We start from the raw sequence: 7,098 nt of genomic DNA, 5'->3' as shown, positions 1-7,098 counted from the left end.
TCACATTCTCCCATGCAACGCGGCTGCTAGTCCTCCTTTCATGCAAAATCTTAAGGTCCTAGGTCATGTCCAAGCCACCAAAGCCGGCTAAAAAGTGAATAATCGACAACTAAAACTTGAATTGTACTACTTCTTACTGGCTATTACTTCAACATAGAAGCTTCTTCTGTGTTGTACTATGGTGCTTTTAGTGTCTCCGCATACCGCAGCACGCGACATAGCTTTGCAGACGATAAATGTAACCGTCTCAGAGAGAAAAGCGACCAATGAGACGATCTGGCTTTAAGTCGAATCGATAACAAATGACGAAAGCGGACGGATTTCTCAGTTTTTTACTACATATGAACACTTTTCACATTCTCCCGTGCAACGCGGCTGCTAGTCCTCCTTTCATGCAAATTCTTATTGTCCTAGGTCATGTCATAGCCAAAAAAGCCGGCTAAAAAGTGAATAATCGACAACTAAAACTTGAAATGTACTACTTCTTACTGGCTATTACTTCAACTTAGAAGCTTCTTCTGTGTTGTACTGTGGTGCTTTTAGTGTTTCCGCATATCGCAGCACGCGACATAGCTTTGCAAACGATAAGTGTAACCGTTTCAGAGAGCAGAACGGCCAATGTGACGATCTGGCTTTAAATCGATTCGATAACAAATGACGAAAACGGACGGATTTCTCAGGTTTTTACTACTTATGAACACTTATTACATTCTACCGTGCAACGCGGCTGCTAGTCCTCCTTTCATGCAAAATCCTAAGGTCCAAGGTCATGTCCAAGCCAAAAAAGCCGGCTAAAAAGTGAATAATCGACAACTAAAACTTGAATTGTACTACTTCTTACTGGCTATTACTTCAACTTAGAAGCTTCTTCTGTGTTGTACTGTGGTGCTTTTAGTGTTTCCGCATATCGCAGCACGCGACATAGCTTTGCAGACGATAAGTGTAACCGTTTCAGAGAGAAGAGCGGCCAATGTGACGATCTGGCTTTAAGTCGATTCGATAACAAATGACGAAAACGGACGGATTTCTCAGGTTTTTTCAACATATGAACACTTTTCACATTCTCCCGTGCAACGCGGCTGCTAGTCCACCTTTCATGCAAAATCTTAAGGTCCTAGGTCATGTCCAAGCCACCAAAGCCGGCTAAAAAGTGAATAATCGACAACTAAAACTTTAATTGTACTACTTCTTACTGGCTATTACTTCAACTTAGAAGCTTCTTCTGTGTTCTACTATGGAGCTTTTAGTGTCTCCGCATGCCGCAGCACGCGACATAGCTTTGCAGACGATAAGTGTAACCGTTTCAGTGAGAAAAGAGAAAAATGTGACGATCTGACTTTAAGTCGATTCGATAACAAATGACGAAAACGGACGGATTTCTCAGTTTTTTACTACATATGAACACTTTTCACATTCTCCCGTGCAACGCGGCTGCTAGTCCTCGTTTCATGCAAAATCTTATTGTCCTAGGTCATGTCATAGCCACCAAAGCCGGCTAAAAAGTGAATAATCGACAACTAATACTTGAATTGTACTACTTCTTACTGGCTATCACTTCAACTTAGAAGCTTCTTCTGTGTTGTACTGTGGTGCTTTAAGTGTTTCCGCAGTTCGCAGCACGCGACATAGCTTTGCAGACGATAAGTGTAACCGTTTCAGAGAGAAGAGCGGCCAATGTGACGATCTGGCTTTAAGTCGATTCGATAACAAATGACGAAAACGGACATATTTCTCAGGGTTTTTGTACATATGAACACTTTTCACATTCTCATGTGCAACGCGGCTGCTAGTCCTCTTTTCATGCAAAATCCTAAGGTCCTAGGTCATGTCCAAGCCAAAAAAGCCGGCTAAAAAGTGAATAATCGACAACTAAAACTTGAATTGTACTACTTCTTACTGGCTATTACTTCAACTTAGAAGCTTCTTCTGTGTTGTACTGTGGTGCTTTTAGTGTTTCCGCATATCGCAGCACGCGACATAGCATTGCAGACGATAAATGTAACCGTTTGAGAGAGAAGAATGGCCAATGTGACGATCTGGCTTTAAGTCGATTCGATAACAAATGACGAAAACGGACGGATTTCACAGGTTTTTACTACTTATGAACACTTATTAAATTCTACCGTGCAACGCGGCTGCTAGTCCTCTTTTCATGCAAAATCCTAAGGTCCTAGGTCATGTCCAAGCCAAAAAAGCCGGCTAAAAAGTGAATAATCGACAACTAAAACTTGAATTGTACTACTTCTTACTGGCTATTACTTCAACTTAGAAGCTTCTTCTGTGTTGTACTGTGGTGCTTTTAGTGTTTCCGCATATCGCAGCACGCGACATAGCTTTGCAGACGATAAGTGTAACCGTTTCAGAGAGAAGAGCGGACAATGTGACGATCTGGCTTTAAGTCGATTCGATAACAAATGGCAAAAACGGACGGATTTCTCAGGTTTTTACTACATATGAGCATCTTCACATTCTCCCGTGCAACGCGGCTGCTAGTCCTCCTTTCATGGAAAATCTTAAGGTACTAGGTCATGTCCAAGCCACCAAAGCCGGCTAAAAAGTGAATAATCGACAACTAAAACTTGAATTGTACTACTTCTTACTGGCTATTACTTCAACTTAGAAGTTTCTTCTGTGTTCTACTACGGAGCTTTTAGTTATTTGTTATCGAATCGACTTAAAGCCAGATCGTCACATTTGCCGCTTTTCTCTCTGAGACGGTTACATTTATCGTCTGCAAAGCTATTTCTCAGGTTTTTACTACATATGAACACTTTTCACATTCTCCCATGCAACGCGGCTGCTAGTCCTCCTTTCATGCAAAATCATAAGGTCCTAGGTCGTGTCCAAGCCACCATAGCCGGCTAAAAAGTGAATAATCGACAACTAAAACTTGAATTGTACTACTTCTTACTGGCTATTACGTCAACTTAGAAGCTTCTTCTGTGTTCTACTATGGTGCTTTTATTGTTTCGGCATACCGCAGCACGTTACATAGCTTTGCAGACGATAACTGTAACCGTTTCAGAGAGAAGAGCGGCCAATGTGACGATCTGGCTTTAAGTCGATTCGATAACAAATGACGAAAACGGACGGATTTCTCAGGTTTTCACTACATATGAACACTTTTCACATTCTCCCATGCAACGCGGCTGTTAGACCTCCTTTCATGCAAAATCTTAAGGTCCTAGGTCATGTCCAAGCCACCAAAGCCGCCTAAAAAGTGAATAATCGACAACTAAAACATGAATTGTACTACTTCTTACTGGCTATTACTTCAACGTAGAAGCTTCTTCTGTGTTCTACTATGGTGCTTTTAGTGTCTCCGCACACCGCAGCACGCGACATAGCTTTGCAAACGATAAATGTAACCGTCTCAGAGAGAAAAGCGGCCAATGAGACGATCTGGCTTTAAGTCGATTCGATAGCAAATGACGAAAACGGACGGATTTCTCAGGTTTTTACTACATATGAACACTTTTCACAATTCTCCCATGCAACGCGGCTGCTAGTCTTCCTTTCATGCAAAGTCTTAAGGTTCCACCGCATGTCCAAGCCACCAAAGTTGGCTAAAAAGCGAATAATCGACAACTAAAACTTGAATTGTACTGCTTCTTACTGGCTATTACTTCAACTTAGAAGCTCCTTCTGTGTTCTACTATGGTGCTTTTAGTGTTTCGGCATATCGCAGCACGCGTCATAGCTTTGCAGGCGATAAATGTAACCGTTTGAGAGAGAAGAATGGCCAATGTGTCGATCTGGCTTGAAGTCAATTCGATAACAAATGACGAAAATGGACGGATTTCTCAGGTTTTTACTACATATGAACACTTTTCAAATTCTCCCATGCAACTCGGCTGTTAGACCTCCTTTCATGCAAAATCTTGAGGTCCTAGGTCATGTCCAAGCCACCAAAGCCGGCTAAAAAGTGATTAATCGACAACTAAAACTTGAATTGTACTACTTCTTACTGGCTATTACTTCAACTTAGAAGATTCTTCTGTGTTCTACTGTGGTGCTTTTAGTGTCTCCGCATACCGCAGCACGCGACATAGCTTTGCAGACAATAAATGTAACCGTCTCAGAGAGAAAGCGGCCAATGTGACGATCTGGCTTTAAGTCCATTCGATAACAAATGACGAAAATGGACGGATTTCTCAGGTTTTTACTACATATGAACACTTTTCACATTCTCCCATGCAACGCGGCTGCTAGTCCTCCTTTCATGCAAAATCTTAAGGTCCTAGGTCATGTCCAAGCCACCAAAGCCGGCTAAAAAGTGAATAATCGACAACTAAAACTTGAATTGCACTACTTCTTACTGGCTATTACTTCAACTTAGAAGCTTTTTCTGTGTTCTACTATGGTGCTTTTAGTGTCTCCGCATACCGCAGCACGCGACATAGCTTGGCAGACGATAAATGTAACCGTCTCAGAGAGAAAAGGGCCAATGAGACGATCTGGCTTTAAGTCGATTCGATAACAAATGACGAAAACGGACGGACCTCAGGTTTTTACTACATATGAACACTTTTCACATTCTCCCATGCAACGCGGCTGCTAGTCTTCCTTTCATGCAAAATCTTAAGGTTCCACCGCATGTCCAAGCCACCAAAGCCGGCTAAAAAGTGAATAATCGACAACTAAAACTTGAATTGTACTACTTCTTACTGGCTATTACTTCAACATAGAAGCTCCTTCTGTGTTCTACTATGGTGCTTTTAGTGTTTCGGCATATCGCAGCACGCGACATAGCTTTGCAGACGATAAATGTAACCGTTTGAGAGAGAAGAATGGCCAATGTGACGATCTGGCTTGAAGTCAATTCGATAACAAATGACGAAAATGGACGGATTTCTCAGGTTTTTACTACTTATGAACATTTTTCACATTCTCCCATGCAACGCGGCTGCTAGTCCTCCTTTCATGCAAAATCTTAAGGTCCTAGGTCATGTCCAAGAAACCAAAGCCGGCTAAAAAGTGAATAATCGACAACTAAAACTTCAATTGTACTACTTCTTACTGGCTATTACTTCAACATAGAAGCTTCTTCTGTGTTCTACTATGGTGCTTTTAGTGTTTCCGCATACCGCAGCACGCGACATAGCTTTGTAGACGATAAATGTAACCGTTTCAGAGAGAAGAGCGGCCAATGTGACGATCTGGCTTTAAGACGATTCGATAACAAATGGCGAAAACGGACGGATTTCTCAAGTTTTTACTACATATGAACACTTTTCACATTCTCCCGTGCAACGCGGCTGCTAGTCTTCCTTTCATGCAAAATCTTAAGGTCCTAAGTCATGTCCAAGCCACCAAAGCCTGCTAAAAAGTGATTAATCGACAACTAAAACTTAAATAGTACTACTTCTTACTGGCTATTACTTCAATTTAGAAGCTTCTTCTGTGTTCTACTATGGTGCTTTTAGTGTCTCCGCATACCGCAGCACGCGTCATAGGTTTGCATACGATAAATGAAACCGTCTCAGAGAGAAAAGCGGCCAATGTGACGATCTGGCTTTAAGTCGATTCGATAACAAATGACGAAAACGGACGGATTTCTCAGGTTTTTCAAACATATGAACACTTTTCACATTCTCCCGTGCAACGCGGCTCCTAGTCCTCCTTTCATGCAAAATCTTAAGGTCCTAGGTCATGTCCAAGCCACCAAAGCCGGCTAAAAAGTGAATAATCGACAACTAAAACATGAATTGTACTACTTCTTACTGGCTATTACTTCAACTTAGAAGCTTCTTCTGTGTTCTACTATGGTGCTTTTAGTGTCTCCGCATACCGCAGCACGCGTCATAGCTTTGCAAACGATAAATGTAACCGTCTCAGAGAGAAAAGCGGCCAATGAGACGATCTGGCTTTAAGTCGATTCGATAGCAAATGACGAAAACGGACGGATTTCTCAGGTTTTTACTACATATGAACACTTTTCACAATTCTCCCATGCAACGCGGCTGCTAGTCTTCCTTTCATGCAAAGTCTTAAGGTTCCACCGCATGTCCAAGCCACCAAAGTCGGCTAAAAAGCGAATAATCGACAACTAAAACTTGAATTGTACTGCTTCTTACTGGCTATTACTTCAACTTAGAAGCTCCTTCTGTGTTCTACTATGGTGCTTTTAGTGTTTCGGCATATCGCAGCACGCGTCATAGCTTTGCAGACGATAAATGTAACCGTTTGAGAGAGAAGAATGGCCAATGTGTCGATCTGGCTTGAAGTCAATTCGATAACAAATGACGAAAATGGACGGATTTCTCAGGTTTTTACTACATATGAACACTTTTCACATTCTCCCATGCAACGCGGCTGCTAGTCCTCCTTTCATGCAAAATCTTAAGGTCCTAGGTCATGTCCAAGCCACCAAAGCCGGCTAAAAAGTGAATAATCGACAACTAAAACTTGAATTGCACTACTTCTTACTGGCTATTACTTCAACTTAGAAGCTTTTTCTGTGTTCTACTATGGTGCTTTTAGTGTCTCCGCATACCGCAGCACGCGACATAGCTTGGCAGACGATAAATGTAACCGTCTCAGAGAGAAAAGGGCCAATGAGACGATCTGGCTTTAAGTCGATTCGATAACAAATGACGAAAACGGACGGACCTCAGGTTTTTACTACATATGAACACTTTTCACATTCTCCCATGCAACGCGGCTGCTAGTCTTCCTTTCATGCAAAATCTTAAGGTTCCACCGCATGTCCAAGCCACCAAAGCCGGCTAAAAAGTGAATAATCGACAACTAAAACTTGAATTGTACTACTTCTTACTGGCTATTACTTCAACATAGAAGCTCCTTCTGTGTTCTACTATGGTGCTTTTAGTGTTTCGGCATATCGCAGCACGCGACATAGCTTTGCAGACGATAAATGTAACCGTTTGAGAGAGAAGAATGGCCAATGTGACGATCTGGCTTGAAGTCAATTCGATAACAAATGACGAAAATGGACGGATTTCTCAGGTTTTTACTACTTATGAACATTTTTCACATTCTCCCATGCAACGCGGCTGCTAGTCCTCCTTTCATGCAAAATCTTAAGGTCCTAGGTCATGTCCAAGAAACCAAAGCCGGCTAAAAAGTGAATAATCG

This window comes from Schistocerca gregaria, unplaced genomic scaffold (assembly GCF_023897955.1).
Source record: "Schistocerca gregaria isolate iqSchGreg1 unplaced genomic scaffold, iqSchGreg1.2 ptg000229l, whole genome shotgun sequence".
Lineage (NCBI taxonomy): Eukaryota > Metazoa > Arthropoda > Insecta > Orthoptera > Acrididae > Schistocerca > Schistocerca gregaria.
Note: the sequence above shows the minus strand (reverse complement) of the source record.